The following is a 17094-nucleotide window of genomic DNA, read 5'->3' as shown; positions in this document are numbered from 1 at the left end:
TTGTATTCCTTGGGTAAATTCCCAGAAGTGGAATTGCTGGATCCTATGGTAGTTCTATCTTTAATTTTTTGAGGAATCTCTATATTGTCTTGCACAGTGGCTGCACCAATTTACATTCCCAACAACAGCTTATGAGGGTCCCCTTTTGACCACATCCTCACCAACACTTGTTATTTCTTGTCTTTTTCATAATAGCCCCCCTTGGAGTTTTGTGAATTGTAGGCTCCGTGCTTAGAAATCCATGTATGTGTTTGCAGTGTTTGTTTGTTTGTTTTTTTTTAAACTGGTAACAGGAGTGAGAGATACCCTTTTAGCTATTCAGAATATGGATTGTTTAGCAGTCAGATACTACCAGCCCAGAAAGCAACTTAATCAACTTTATTCATACAAAAGTACAAAGTTATATGGCTAGTTATTAGTAGGTCATGAATTTTTATTAAGTCAAAAAGACCATTGGTATTTAACAGATAACGTCATTCTTGAGAGCTGGGGGTATAGCCAGGAAGGATGCAACTCATTAACGGCTCCAACTTACATCACTCCTGGTGGCTCTCAGCTTTGACTTCAGCAGTTGCAGAAAAGTAAATGTGCTCTCCCAAATATTACCCAGAAGTTGCCACAAAGAAATTTCAGTATAGTTCCACGTATTTCACTTATCCATTCATTGAACATGTGTTGGGTGCCAGCTCTGTGTCAGGCTTGATTCTAGGTGCTGGTGATACAAAGGTGAACAAGCTATAGATGGTCCCTGCCCTCATGGGGCTCACAGTCTAGTGGGGAAGACGCACGAGGACATAGTCGATTGGGATAAACACAGTGTGAGCAGTGTGTAATAGGAGAAGCCCAGGGAGCAGTGCGAGCCCAGAGGAGGGCAGCTAACCCAGCCTGGAAGGGGTGCAAGGAAGGCTTCCTGGGGAAAGAGACGTTTAACTGGGATCAGAAAAGTGAGTTAGGAGTTGGGTGCACAGAGAGGAGGGCGAGGAGAATTTCAAGCGGTGAGAACAGCACATCTGAAGACAAAGAAAGGGGAGGGGAATGGAGGGAAGTAAGAGAGAGAGGGAGGGAGAAGGAGAAGGTTTGCAAATGTAAGTATAAATGTGAATAGCTGAATAACATTCATTATGACTAGAGAGGCATGAGGTGCACCTCAAGACGTAGGCAGGGGCCAGTGCAAAAGGCGTTGAGGGCTTTATCTATCAGGATGAGGAGTTTGACTGTCATTTTTAAATGCAATGGGAGACCTGTGGAGGGTTGCATGGTGGAGAGCCCTGTGATCTGATGTGCATTTTGAAAAGCTCTGACTGCCTGGGAAAGCAGTGGGCAAGCTGATGCAGGTGGTCCAAGCTTAGACTCGGTAAAGTAGGAACGAAGATGGATGATGTCTGAAGATCTGAGGGCACTCTTCAAGGGGTAGAGGAGATTGGGTTCAAGGCTAACAGTAACATGAGTGCCCCATTTATATCTCATTTAATTAGGGGGGCGAGAGGAGTCCAGAATGATGACTCTCATTTTCTGGCGTCCACTTCCATCTCTAGCACTTAGAAAGGGTGTGATTGGGCAGCGCCACTTCTCCTCTCTGCATCTCCTTCCCGTCGTCTCTTAAGTTTCCCCGATGTGATTGCAGAACCATTTTCAACAGTGATTGATAATGACCTTCATATCATTTACTTCTAAGGTATATAGCGGATCCTCAATAAACATTGGGCAAATAAATGAAGGGACATTGGTCAGCCACCTCTCATTTCTTATGCAGGTCCAATTCCGGGTTGGGTGCACGTTAGCATATTCGGTCTCTCTTATCTGCAGCTGATGGATGGGAATATTATTTTCAGATGACTAGACCAGTCAAAAGTGGAAATCAAACCTTAGAGTGTGTGTGTCATAATGGTCCCCATATTGCACTGGGACCCGAGAACTCAGGTTTTATTTCCTGCTTTGCTGTTATCTTGCTTTTCTTTATTTTATGCCAGAGAAAATCACTTCAGAGCTTTATATCAATATTCATGCCTGTAAAATAGAGAGGATGATGCCAGATCCTGACTTAGGTTTTAAGGGTGCTGTTATTAACAAGATAATAGCTTTTAAGCATCTAGTGTTTATAATAGGTCATTCCCCTAAGGACTTAAGGGTGGTTGTCATTGGGGGTGAGCTAAGGCAGAGAATAGAAGCCCCTGAAGAGCTTTTTCAGAGCGTCTATGTCCTGACTGTGGTCTTACTGCAGTGGGGATGTGGGCTGGACCCGTGGGGTGGGCTACGGCTGTCCTGGGAATTCCTCTGCTCATTCCAGGGGAGAGACCCCGCTCTGCAGTCTCCTGCAACATGGTCTTCTCTTGTTTCAGAAATGCCAGATGTAAAACCAAAGCTACAACTGGTAAGAAGCCCATCCCAGTTCAAGGGAAATGTATGGATATTGGTAATGCTATTGACAAAGGCTACATTTTAGGGTCAACACCGTGAAGTCACACTGCTGTGGAATCAGAGGATTGGTGTCTCCTGAACAGTAGAAAGGAAAGCTGGTATCAGATAGTGGATTGAAAGAAACACTTCACTATGCACAAGTATCCAGGTATACAAAGTGAGATGAACTTCTAGCAAAGCAAAATTTTACAGAGTTCATGGATTTTGTAATTTTGCCGTAATGAATAAATACAATTTTTTACAATTTTCTTATTGTTTTTAAAAAGTAGTTATTGCCAGAGTGGTCGGGCAGGTGTCAGAATGTGCTCAGCATACCCTGTCCCCGTAGATAGTTCAGGCTTGGCCCCTGTGGGAGTTATGAATTCTGCATCACTGAGTCTGATTTAATGAGTTTTGCTCCAGTGCAAAACAAAGTTAATACAGGTACTGCCCAGGGCTGGTTTCATCTGCGCATGAACCAGAGCTGAATGGTTTACATTTGAGGCTATAATGGTGAGAGTTGTCCCAGTAAAGTGTCCTGGAACATGCACCTGAGTGCTTCCTGTGAAGAAGATGGTCCTGCTAGGTCAGAAATGCATTAGCAAGCCTGAAGAAATAAAGAAGGTTATACATTCTGAAATGAGACTTCAAGTTGGTATGGGAAAATTTTATTTCATCTTGGAAAGCAAGGATTTTTCATATAACATTCATTCAACAAATATGTATTGACTATCTGCTATGTGCCAGGCACTGTTCCAGGTAGAGGTGATACAGCAGTGACTAGAACTGAGATCTCTACCCTCCTGGGCTTACATTCCTGTGTGCATGTGTGTATGTATGTGTGTATTTTGGGGGGCATACAGCACACAAAATGGTACTCAGTGGCTGTGGTTTTGTGTGTGGTGTTCGGGGCTAGACTCACTAAGGTGGCATTTGAGTAAAAACCTGAGCGACAGTCACACAGATAATCTGGGGGAAGAGGATTGCACTCTTTTGCGTGTTGCTTGGGAAAAAAAAAAAAGCATTGCCCCGCAGTCAGGCAGTCAAGAGTTGTATTTTACTGAACAGGAGTGAGGTCCTTCCTGCATTCCTGTATAAATTCTGCGAGGCAGAATTTCAAACGTAGTCTACAGCTATTTGACTCTGTAAAGTGCACAAAGAGCTTTTTTAATTGCAGTCTCTAAAATGTGTGTAGATGCATACACATAACACTCGCACGGACTAAATTGGTCTCTACCCGTGTCTACACCTGCTTTGGTGTTGAAAACCACTTGCTGATTTGCAGATGCAAGCATGCCAGATTTTCGTTTCTGCAGAAGAAAGCCTGAACCATTCTGATATCTTGGAAGAATGAGCATCTCCCTGGTCCAGGGATTCACCTGGAGCTCCTTTGGACCCTTTGACTTCCAAAATTAGGGGGAGCGGCAGCTAGCTAGATCAGCTCTCCTGAGGACCTGAAAGGGGCGGGTGAGAGCAGTGTTGGGCCACTTGCAAGGAGTAGTGAGTGAGTCAGTCACGGGGAGGAGAGGTTCTTGGTCAGTGTTCGTTGTGGATTAATGTTAGGGCCAGTCGGTGCATATTCTTTCTCTCTCTCTCAGCAGTGCTGTGCTTAACCCTTGCCGCTGGCCAGCTAGATTAGGAGGGGGAGGGCCCAGCAGGTCTGGAAGGGAGAGCTGATCCTACGGTGGGGAGGCCGCCAACCCAAAGTGAGAAGTGCTTGCTCCAGCCTCCCTTGGACAGGATCCGGGCGTGCTGTACTTGTTGGGTGTGACCTGCCTGCCATTTGTGTGCGAAGAGATGGAGCGTGGGAGTGGGTGTGTCCTGCACAGCAGCTGCTGTAGTCGGAATGGGGCTGCAGATCGACCTTTGCCTCTTCAGCGAAGTGCTCATTTGTTGTATAAAGATTCGAATGGGATGGGCGTGGGAAGGAGGAAGCGGAGCATGTTTGTGGGAAGAGGACAGGAACTGGGTGCCCTTGGGGGAGCCTCTTTGACTCCCTGGTTCTCAGCTTCGTGAGCCTGTACAATGAGAATAATGATATTATGCACCTACCAAGCTTTGTTGGGGAATAAAACGAGATACGGGGCGTGAACGCACCTGGTGTAGCACTGTAGCTGTAAGTGTGCCTTTATAAATGGTTTTTCCTTAGAAGGCCTTTATCGGTGGAAGGTTGTTCAGCCATACAAATGACACACGGCCTTTTGTCGGGAAATTCCCCCAAATTAGCATTATTCACATTTGAAGTCACATGCTTGCTTCCTAAGATTTCATCACCCAGATAATTTCATTTTAATACCTTCCCAGCTGCACCCCAAGGGAACCAGTGAACAATTTACTGTTGACAAATAAAAGATAGTGTACTGTGAAAGCGACAGGCCCGAATCAGCAGGAGAGCTTGCATTTCTGCTGCCTGGCTGCCATTCAGTGATGGAAATATTATAGAACGTTTAATACTATATGTACTAGAACAATATGCAATTTCAAAGAAGCAACCTCATGACATTTCAATTTATTTTACAGAAAAGACTGATGGTCCTGTTGAAGTTCAGAGATTGGACGTTTTTCACTAAGGACAATTTAGCATATTTAGGATTTCCCTTCCAGTGTTCCCTTTCAGGCTTGACCCTTTGACGTTTAGGTGAAGGTCCCCCCAAGACTGCTCACCAGAGTCACTTTTGCCATGTGGACCATCAACATCTCGTAATAAAGAGACAATAGGGTATAGTGGTGAAGCATACAGAGTGTGTGCCTTAGTTTTCCCATCTGTAAAATGGGAATAACAATAGTGCCTACCTCCTTGGGTTGTTACGTGGATTAAATCATTTAATGTATATAACACTAAGAACAGTGACTGACACGTAGTAAGCACCACGTGAATGTTTGCTACTATTGTTATTACTTAAGCCCTCATCACTGAGATTAGATTGGCCTAGAGGGTCTCTGTCTAAAGCAAAAGTCTGAATAAAGTCTGGATTCTGTTAGAGAGGGAAGAGGAGGTGGTAAAGGAATTCCGTTCAGTAAGTAACCAACAATATCTGCCACCAGTGTTCTTCTCCACCTCATCCACCTGGGAAAGCCCTTCAAGTCCCTTCAAGACCCAGTTCAAACATCCACCCTCCCTGCCTTCCCCACCCTTCTCCCTAAACCCAGCAGATAATTCCCACTACGATCTCAGCACTTTATCCAGTAAGTTCCTGGATTATGGCATTTGTCACACGCGTCATGTTATGTGTTTATGGGTCTGTCTCCCTCACAGACCATGGACTCCCGGAGGTGAGGGACCGGCGTGATCCGAGTACAGTGTCTCGGTACACAGTAGACGCTCAATTTGTGCTTGTGGAGTGGCTGACGGTAGCCGCGCAGGCCATTTCTCTTTCAGGGCTGTCCTTCTTTGTGGTCACTGCCTTCCCCAGAAGATTAGACGAGAGCCAGCCCGAGTGGCTGTGATCTGCTGCTTGGTCAGAGGCCTGCATCTCTGCAGCGGGCGGCTGGACCGCTGAATGAAGTGATTGTCCCAACCACAGTGGGCCGGGGCGTTGCTGCGGCAGAAGGGAGGAGAAGAGGCACTTAGAATGACGGTCCATCTTCCCTTCCTGCGGCGGGGGTGCGGGTGCTGCTCTGTGCGCCCCCTCCAGCTGGACTGAGCTCGTGGAGGGCAGGGCTGGCATCTCTGTGGCCTTCCCAGGGGCCCCCAGGCAGACCTAGCAGCTGCTCCTCCCGTGTGCTCACTGTTAACATGTGACGTCTCTGTTGAAAGAAGGGATGTTATTGCGTAATAAATAACTAATAATAGTACATCAGTCATGCTGTGTTTGCCTGTCTCTTCCTCCCTAGACTGTGGCCACAAGAGGGCAGGGACTCTGGGGGTTCTGCGGAGCAGCCTGGGGTCAATGGTTGGTGGATGAGTCAGTAACGGAGTCGCTTTATCTTTCTGCTGCTACTTCAGTAGTCTGCCCCAATACTGTGGAAAAGCGTATCCCGCTCCTTGTTTTCTGTTTGTTTCAACTTGCAGCGAACTGTGGAACCCTTCTCTCCCGCTGGGCGCCTGGTCCATAGGAGGGGTTCAGGGAACGCTTGGTGAATTGAATGGTGCTTGAAAACAGCACAGCCTGAGGGTACTCCTACTTTCTGGGTGTACCTGGGGGCAGGAGTACAGATCAGTCCCTGGGGGAGGGGTCCGTGTGCCAGCCTGTGCAGTTTAGAAGTGGTCGCAGCGGTGACCACACCCGCTCACACAGTCACCAGCTAAATCAGGCTGCCCCGTTGTGCACCATCTTCAACTGCATCTGAAGTTGTATGTCCAGCCCGTTGTAAGGCTGATGCACATACGGTGGCCAAATCGTGTTTGAGATCCTCTACTTGAGAAGTTAAGGAAGCATATGGTATCTGTTAGAATGAGATTCTTCATCCAGAGAGAAACAGAACTAAGAAACAAAACATTTAACCCCCAGTATTTCAGAAAACTCAATTTCTTTTTTTTTTTTTGTTAGTTATTTATTATTTATTTATTTTTTATTTTTGGCTTTGTCGGGTCTTAGTTGCAGCACACAGGATCTTTGTTGAGGCATGCGGGATCTTTCGTTGCGGCTCACGGGCTTCTCTCTAGTTGTGGTGTGCGGGTTTTCTCTTCTCTAGTTGTGGTGCCCAGGCTCCAGGGCATGTGGGCTCTGTTGTTTGCAGCACGCAGGCCCTCTAGCTGAGGCGCGTGAGCTCAGTAGTTGTGGCGCGCGGGCTTAGTTGCCCCACGGCCTGTGGGATCTTAGTTCCCTGACCAGGGATCGAACCCACGTCCCCTGCATTGTAAGGCGTATTCTTTACCACTGGACCACCACGGAAGTCCCAGAAAACTCAGTTTCTGAGGATTCTGGATAATAGAAGTTTTGCAGTGGCCACCCAAGCTTGGAGCAGTTTGTGCGTGGAATACCCTTAGGGAACATCAGTGCTGGGAGGTCGTCATTTAGCTGAGCACCCAGCATTGGTTTCAGTCTTTGCAAGGAATTTCATACATTGATAAGGCCTGGTCTTTGTCCCCAAAGAGGTTGCATTCTCATTGATCTCAGGAGGTTATATCTGAAACGGCAGTGAGCAGCTTGGAAGGCTAGAAACGATAAAGCTGAGCCGTCCGTTCTGTGCACTAGGTGGGGTAAATCGGGGAAGGCTCTGTGAGGGGGAAGGGCTGAGATGAGAGCAGTCAGGGGAGTAGAAAGTGCAGTCCAGGTGGGGGCAAGGGGAGACAGGGATGGAAGTAAAAATGATGTGAGGTGTTGGTGATGGGTCCAGCCTGACAGGAGCTTCATTCATTCATCAGGTGAAACTTATTTGATCAGCTGCGTTGAGCCCGGCCCTGTGCTGGATACTGGGGAACAGAGACACACAGGAAGTGGTCCCTGCTCTTGGTACTATGGGGACACCCAGGGAGTGCGTTCCTTTACTCATCAGCCATTCATGGTTTCATCAAGCATCTCATAAAGGTCTCATTTGGGTCTCACTCAGTGCTGGATGCTGGGCATACAAAAATAAATGTGACTAGTCCAGGATACTTCCATCTTCTAGGTAGACACATATTAAAACATACAATCTGTCATTTGCCATTTGCCAGGTGCTTTTTCACACACAGGGCAGGTTGAATCCTCAGTAATCCTGCAACGTTGTTTCCGTTATCCTCATCTCACAGATTAGAAAACTAAGGTGCAGAGGAGTTAAGCGATTTGCCTATGTTCGCACTGCTAGGAAGCAGCTGAGCTGGGACACGATCCAACTTCTGTACGTTTTTATTTATGTCCTGGAATCACAAGACTGCCCGACTCAGAACTGTATGAGCAGAAATAAAGTTTGAAATCTGATTGTGGAAAGAGGTGCGTGCATCTTTTCCTGAAGAAATGAAAGAATAATTTCTCTGAATGGGAAAATTGCTGTCAACTCAGGTAAAGTTATGAAAAGTTTGAAGACATGTAATGGGAGGGTAATAAAAATAAGAGGGGACCACGTCTGGGTGTGTTGCTTCACTAGTCCGCTGTGAGATGCCCCACTTGGATTGGCCATCATTCCCTGCTATTCTTTTTTGCCTAGGAGTGCAGATTCAGTTGTGGAATCCTTGCAGACTGACTCCTGAGGACTAAGGCAGTCTTAATATTTGGAGAGGACTTTGATTAAAAATGAGAACTTACCAGACCTTAACCCTAACCTTTCCATTCAAAACTCTCCCCATTCACACCACTCTCAGGATTGTCGTGATCTATTTCTTTCCCAAATAACCCACGCTAGGCTGCCGACAGACAAGCCAATTAGCATCATAGAATATTGACCATAGAGTTAAATGTTCTATAAAGTAAAACTATTGTGAAAAAGTCACTTATGGTATCTTGTCACTTGCATGTGTCAATTCTTGATCTTGCTGGCTTGCAATTTATAAATGTATTTTTAAAAAGAAAGACTGTTAGGTAGTTTGGGTGGTAGATTTCTCTCTCTCTTTCCTTTCTCCCTTACTTCCCTCCCTGCCTCCCTTCCTTCTTTCCTTCCTTCCTTCCTTCCGCTGAGTCAATAATTTTAAGATAAGGAAAGAGATATATAAAGGATTTGGAACACTAATGTGCAGTTTAATCCCTCATTCTTTCCTGCAAACAGAGGACAGAGTAGGGAGATAACTGGAATGGATTTGTGGCCAAGAATGAAAGAAAGAAATTAACTGTGATTACAGACCTCACACCCAAATTATGATTATAGACCTCACACCCAAATTATGCAGATTGAGACCACACGAAACACATGGTATAATGTTTTTCTAGGCATGGTTCACTTGATCTTTCTTTAAAGCACTTAGATCTGAAGCTGACTGGAGAAGTTATAACTCTGGTAATGACATTCTGGACCTGCCCACCTCGAGGTTTTCACGGAGAGTGTCAAACTTTGCAAGAGTGCACAAATTCCTGATGTGACAAGGTGGTGTGGAGTGGGAGCTTGTGGCTCTACATTGGTGATGGGATTGTTGGCGTGTTAGCGGGAAAATATCAATACCTGTACAGTACTCAGCGACAGTCTCTGGGGCTGTTAGATCCGAAGGGGTAGAAACACTGATGGGTGTGGAAGTCTCCCCTGGCAGTCTGGTGTCAGTGATGTCCCTCACATCCTTTCTTTCCATTTTCCATGTCATCGTCCTAAACTCGGTGACCTCAGAGATCAACCCAGCATTCTACAGTTGAAGGAACTGAGGCCTGGAGAAGGTGAAGGACTTGCCCAAGGTTTTTTGGTGTAGCAAAATAGAGCTTCTGGAGTTGCTTTCCATTGCTTGTGTATCATTTGCTCTTTAAAACAATTGGATGAGGCAAGTGGGGCAGTTTGTTTTGTTCCATTGTATAGAGGAGACAGTGGAGAGCCACGGAGGTAACACTGCTTGTTCAGGGTCCAAGAGATGGCGGCATAGCTGGGACTAAAGCCCAGATCTTCTGATTAAACCAATGTGCAGTTTAATCCCTGCATAATGCCTCTGAATCCTTTTCTTTCAGAACAGACATTTCCGTTGTGTGGAGTTTGGCAAAGTACTTCCTACATCATTTTTTTGACACTACTATTCATTGGCTCTTGCAAATTGTCTTAGATTGGTAATTAACTATTTAAATTGGTATGCATTTTATTTCTCTGTCTTAGTCCATTCGAGCTGCTATAACACAGTGCCACAAACTAGGTAGCTTTTAAACAGCAGACATTTACATCTCACAGTTCTGGAGCCCAGAAACCCAAGATCGGGGTGCCAGCATGTTTGGGTGGGGGGTCCTGTTCCGGGTTGCCGATGCCTTGCTTTGTACTCATGGCAGAAGGAGCGCGGGAGCTTTCTAGTGTCTCTTTTATAAATAAGGGCACTGACGCCATTCATGAGGACTCTGCCCTCGTGACCTAATCACTTTACAAAGGCTTCACCTGAAACTCTCACCTTGGGGGGCGTTTGATGACAGCAGAAAAACGCACAACCTAGAAGTTGTGAGTTATGTTTTATTTGGGGACCTTACTGAGGACTAACCCTGGGAGACAGCCTCTCAGGTAGCTTGAGGAACTGCTCTGAGGAGGTAAAGGAGGAGCCAGGATATATAGGAGTTTTTGCTGGAAAAAAAACTTATAGTTGGGCGTCAAAAGATTACTGCTAATCACTAAAAAACAGACTTTTCAAGTTAATGATTTTAGTGTCTTTCTTATGAAGGGGAAGTTGCCCGAGTCTGGGTTCATTGAAATTATTCCTTAGATATGCATCTTAACCCTCCAGGGCCAGTATCCTGCTTTTTCTCCATCCTGAATTCTTCTCGGGTGCACCATGCGTTGGGGTAAGAGGCTGCAGTGGCTGGTGGCTTGATGGCTGCCAGCATTCCTTGTTAACTGGAACGGCAGGCTGGAATTTTTGTCCCCAGCATTAAGTTGTGAACATATTCAGACCACAGCACTAACTACACTATCATCTGAGGACTGGGGATAGACAGGTTTTATACCTCTTGAATCCCCTTTAATACCTAGCACATAATACACACTTGGTGAATGTTTGTTGATTGACTGATAGTAGAAATCAACGGGGTGGGGGGTGTTGGCATATATCTAATATAAATCTGGAAATTAATGTGTCTTTGGTTCTTGGCGCAGGATAAAAAAAAATCATGGGTAATAAAATTTCCAAGCCTCCTAGCCTAATCAGGTGTTATGTAAAATTTGTATCTTGATTTGAGAAAATCTGTGTCTGCCAGCAGATTCTGACTGTTGGAACATGAATATACAGATTAATTTGTGGTTGCAGCGTTCTGGCATAGGGGCTGGTGGAAAACCGTCTAAATTATCCCCAGAGCTCTATGGCGTCTGCCGATAGTGAACAAGTTGATCTTGTTTCTCCTTTAAAGATTGCTGTCTTTAGGACTTTGTGCAGAAGTTCACTGAGTAATGTTCTACTCGGAAAACGAGAACCTTGAAAACCAAGGATGGATCAAATACCTGGTTTGTGCTAAGAGCCAAGAAAGCGGAAGCCAGATTAAGCAAGGGTGGAAAATGGAGAGAGGGCGAAGAGGAAGGAAGAAATGGAAAGTGTAAGCTCTGCGAGCAGGAGTCTGGCACAAGCCCCACGTGGAATCGGGACGAGGCTCCTGTGGGCCTGGCTGACTGTCCTCTCCTCACATGACCTGCTGGCCAGAAAGAGTTAAGGAGTCCCTTTGCTAAGGCTGGCCTTCAGCCTGGTGCAGAACTAGCCCAAGAACCATCAGATTAATCACAGAGAACTTTCTACTCAGATTGGATTTGGGTCCTGATATTAAAGAGTAAAAAAAATAACCATTTCAAAACCGTTTCCACTGTTTATGAAAGTGTATGGGATTTTTATAGACCAGTAGGGAATTTAATACCAATAAAACAGAAATACAGAGTCATATCTGAGTTTTTATGTTGGAATCATATCTTGATTGAAGTTAGTTTTAAACAGCTGTATTTCTTGAGGACCCACTGGGGGCAAAACACATCCTAGGTATGCTTTTCGAGTTTTTTTTTTTTTTTTTTTTTTTGGCAGGAAAGAGAGTACCAGTCACATTGAAGTGACGTGAATGTGTAGAAAAGAAAATAATAGAACAATGCATTTCACTCTTGAAAAGTTTATGAATCAGCTGCATGTCAAAGCAATCTCATAATCACAATGTAGGGAAGATAATTCATTGTTTCCTTGTATAAAGTCATTAGCATTCTAACTTATTCATTCGTTTGGAAATCACACATTGACAAGGAAACAATTAGCGCACTCTTTCGCGGGACTGAGACTGGGACAGGGCCTCAGGAAGCTGTTGACTAATGGGCAGCCTGAGTTGTTAGTAATGCCTTATATATTTTAGAAAAAGCATTGGGGGTATTCTCTGCGCTCCCACACGGTGCAACCAAAAAAAAAAAAAAAAAAAAAGCATTGGATTTAGATATGATATTGAATTTTTTCTTTTTACAAAATAAAAGTCACTATGAAAGGGCATAAGGAGACCAGCAGGTAGACAAACAAGGCAGCAAGGCAGAGCTTGGATTGGGGCGTGGGGTCTATAGACACCCCGTTTCTGCTGAAGGCAGGTTGTCGTCTATATCAGGGCTGGTTAGAACCTCAGAGAGAAGCTCTTCATAGGCTGTCTCCTCCCGCCACTCTTTTGCACTTATTTCTTTCACAAGCTTTTTCCATATCCTTCGGGGACTCTGTTGTACAAGCTAAGAGAAATTAGGCATCTAATAATAGTTCTCTTAAGGAGGAGAAAGGAGCAGTCTGGAATTTGCATTTTCACACATTCCTAATAAGGATTCTTCTTTTAAAAATAGCCCTGAGAGTGGATCCTTACTCTTTCCTCAGGCTTGCATTGGGCACCCACTGTCAGCTGTGGGGGCACAGAGATGAATGGCACGCACCCTGCTTGCCAGGAGCTCACAATCTAGTAGGCCCCATGGGATGAGACACACGTAAAGACACCATCAAGGGCCCATGGGGATTCAGGGCAGGAGGAAATTGATTCCTCCTGGGAGACTCCTGGAAGAGGGCACTGGGAGCTGGTCCTTGACAGCTAGGTGGGATCTGGGGGAGGGCAGAGGGGGCAGTCAAAGGGTTGAGAAGGCACGTGACATGGCGGCTGCCAGTGGGAAGTAGATTTGTCTTGGACGATAGGGAAAGGCAAGAGTATAGGAAGGGAAATGATGGGAGGTCCGCTTAGTGATGTAAGTTGGAGCTAGATTGGTAAGGACAGCCTTGGATGTCAGGCCGAAGTGTTTCAGACTTTATAGGCAGTGCTAAGACACATCCGGAGGATTAGCTAGGCAGCCTCACAAACAGCTGTTTACAGCATATTATGGCAAGAAACATGATAGAAACGAGTGTGAAGTGGTTGGAAGCATGGAGGACGGAGCCACTAAGCTGCCCAGGTGTGGAAGCTGGGGCACGGTCACCCAGGCGTCACCCAGGTGATGACATTTAGCTGAGTCTTGGGTGGATATGAGTTCTCCAGGGAAGGAGTTGGGGAATGGCATTCCAGGCGGAAGGAACAGCAACTGCAAAGTCCCAGAGGTCTGTGAGAACATGCCATGCTGGGGACAGGAGATGACTTTGGTGTACAGCAGGTAGCCATATGGGAAGAGGGCAGAGACCAGATGGCAACAGAGCCGGTAGGCCTGGCTGAGCAGCTTGGACTTAAAGGCCAAGTGCAGAAAGGAGGCCTGATCAGACTTGTGGTTTAGAGATGTCACCCTCACAGTGGTAAGGATGGTGCATTGGCACAGATGAGAGAAGCTTGGCTTTCTGGGAGGGGAAGCCGTGGGCCTGAAACGTGTAAGCAGTGTTTGGGGCCTAGAGTCCAGGATAGACTTGAAGAGTTGACTGAAAGGATTTAGGGGAACGGTTTTTATACTTTTAACGAATACTGTAGTTTTAGCAATAGGACTCTGGTTTCAAAGGAAATCTTATAGGAGCTCCTCCCTGCCGCCCAGTAAGGGAAACTGGCCTCCTGCTGGGCCAGCTGGGCACTAGAAGGCAGGCGGCTCTGGGGGCAGGCAGCCTGGTCTCTTTCAGAGGCCCTCACCGCTCCCGGGGGCTCTCTGGTGAGGTGTCTGGGCTGTTCTTTGATACCCAGGGTCATCATAGATCCCAAATCATTCTGAACAGTTGTTTGGACTCCAGTCAGGCTGAATTTCTGAAAGGGTTCTCGGAGATCTAGGAAGAAAGCCTTGGGTAAAAGAGGTATGTAGGCCAGAGAGAAGCAAGGTGAGCAGGAGGTAGGGCCTCTGCACGAGGGCGCCTGGGCCTGGGGGTGAGTGGGGCTGAAGTCCAGACAGCGCTCTTCCAGATGGGGACCTTTTTCTGATTCACACCGGGAGGCACTGGATATTTGGGAAAACAGTATGAAGAGGGGGTGAGAAGCAGGAGAGAATTTAGGAGTTGGAGTTGGATTCAAGTCCCTGCCCCACCCTTACTAGATGTGTGACCTTATATAACTTCGCTAACCTCTTGGAGCATCAAGTTCATTATCAACCAAACACAAAATAATACTAGTATCTCCTTCAGAGGTATTTTATGAAGATGAAAGCAGAGAATTTATGTAAAGTACCTGCCACATATTAAGGGACGGAAACATTTTGCCTATTAATGTTCTTATTTGGAATCAGAAGACTGTCTACTCAATGACAGCGGTGGCTTCAGACTTCATATCTTGATAAACTTCTCTTTACTGAGAAAGAACGCCTCTCAGTTCAACAACATGAGCATCGTTTATTTTTAGTTACGTCATGTAAGGGGAATTCAACGAATTAACACTAGCCCTGTTTTAAAAAAGATTACAAGGAAATATCAGTATTTCAGATATAAAAATGATATGAAGAATAATCGAGTGAACACTGATGGACCTACCACTCAACAGAATATGACTGATACACTCGAAGCCCCTTGTGTATCCCTCACTGATCATATTTCCCTCCCCCGTGCCTGGAACTTATTAGGATCCTGACTTAGGCATGAATACTTCCACTCGTGTTTTTATATTGCTATTACATTTGGGACTATCTGGAAAGAAGATATCATTTCTTTTTTATTTGGTTGGTCCAGGTCTTTGTTGCGGAGGCGGGCTCCTTAGTTGTGGCATGCAAACTCATAGTTGCGGCATGCGTGTGGGATCTAGTTCCCTGACTAGCCATCAAACCCGGGCCCCCTGCACTGGGAGCACGGAGTCTTAACCACTGCGCCACGAGGGAAGTCCCTGATATCATTTCTTTTTTGTTATTTTTACTTTATGTAGACATCTTCTTACTATATTTTTTCTTCTGCAGCTCACTTTCTCCCCCTCAACATTTATATTAATATATATTTGTTGTAGTACATGAGGTAGGGAAGTAAAAATGTTATTATTTACTATGGAGAAGACCATTACCTTTTTATTGTAAAATACAAAGAGTTAATATTTTTAAATAGTAAGGATATTGGAAATTGACTTTCTATAGGCTCTAGGCAGCAAGTGACTGAGTTTTGGGAATTTGAGCTGATATACCTCCAGGCCAATCATAAGTATAGGGTGCCAGTACGTGCATCTTACTGAACCTTGATTGGATGGCTAGATGGATGAAACTTCCAGAATTTTGTCTATACAACACTCGTCTGGATTTAGAGACTTGGCATTTTGACTATTAAGTATGAAACTTTCATGAAAAATAGTTCGGTTTACTCGTGGTCTTAAATGGAACACCGTGCATCTTTAGACTGTGTGCTCACATTTATTCATTTGAGCGTGAAATAGTATCCTAGTTTTCAGTTTGAACTCTAGAGTCTTATATTTCTGAAGTATGATGTCTTCTCTTTAAGTATAATTGTTTGGTTTTTGAAAGGGTAGATATTTGTAGTTTATATTCTGGTAAAGTTGTGTTGTTATTCTTTGCAAATTATTACTCCACAGCATTTACATTTTATTGTTTGAGAGGACACCTATTTTTTTTTTAAAAAAAAGCAGTTTATGGCATGTACATTATAACCTTGTCCCTCATTTCTTTTTCTTTTTTCTTTTTTTTTTTGGCCGAGCCACACGGCATGCGGGATTTTAGTTCCCCGACCAGGGATTGAACCCTTGCTCCTTGAAATGAAAGCGTGTGGCGTCCCAACTACTGGACCGCCAGGGAAGTTCCCTTCATTCTTGCTAAGTGGAATTTGTCTGACTTTGCGGGCTGATGACTGATGCCCTATTTATCTTCTGGATCAAACGTGTGGCTGATCAGAGCAGATACCACTTATGGGCTCTGAGATCACCAGCTGAGATGCCAGAGACGTTGGTGGTCAGAATGTTTATCATTATGTATCACTCGTGAGAGGTCACAGCCAGTTGGGGTTTTGACACCTGGCCGTGTATTTGGTGTAATCCCTTTGTTGGTTGTAACTTATCTGGGACACTGATATTACCACATCCCTGAGTGAGAGGTCCTCATTCTTCCGGTGTCACCATCATTCATATCTCAGACATTGGTTAACAGAAAGATGCTCAAAGCGAGTTGAGATGATTGGCATTGACTGAGTTTCTACTCTGCTCTAATTAATGTAGTGTTGACATATTGGCTTGATGCGTGTGTGTGCGCGTTCGTATGTGAATGTAATTGCTGACTTGACTTTTGCTTATCTTCATATCTACAATTAGAATATATTTTCTCTTAATGTTTAGATTAAACCTGCCATTTTCCCATCAGCATTTTATTATATGCCAGCTAGTCTGCCAAGTACAGAGTGTTTAGAGATTATTTTACCCTCGAAGAGCTGACAGTCCAGTAAGGCAGATAGACCGTATACTTTGGCAGGTTCTTTAATTGAGTTATGTGCAGTGTATTAGAGGAACACCAGAGGAAGGAAGTGTTAATGTATAAAGGGTAATGGCTCAAGGGAGCCTTTTCAGAGGAGGTGATATTTGAGATGAGTCTTGGTGGACGAGTAGAAGTTTTCCAAATTGGAATGCAGAGGGCATATCACTTGCCAAGATGCAGAATCACAAAAGAGGATGGTGAGTTTGGGAAGCATGTGGGTGGGATAAGAGGGAGGCTGAAAATGTAGGCCTGGGTCAGATTCTAAAGAATCGCATGTGCCGTACAGGGAGCCTGGCCATTTTCTCTTAGGTACCGGAGAATTGGTAGAGAGTTTTCTACGGGGAAGTGGAATGTTCGGATTGGGTTTTAGGAAGAGCTCTCTGGTGGCAGCTT

The 17094-nt window shown here is 45.1% G+C and overlaps 1 protein-coding gene across 4 annotated transcripts in view; it reads left to right on the top strand.

Annotated features, from left to right (window-relative positions):
• The window catches only part of FGF13 (fibroblast growth factor 13), a 528165-nt gene that overhangs the window by 46375 nt on the left and 464696 nt on the right, over nucleotides 1–17094 (top strand). The gene's annotated exons all lie outside the window — the stretch shown is intronic.

Source organism: Balaenoptera physalus (assembly GCF_965194825.1).
Source record: "Balaenoptera physalus genome assembly, chromosome: X".
Classification (NCBI taxonomy): Eukaryota; Metazoa; Chordata; class Mammalia; order Artiodactyla; family Balaenopteridae; genus Balaenoptera; species Balaenoptera physalus.
This window is presented reverse-complemented; position numbering and strand designations above follow the sequence as displayed.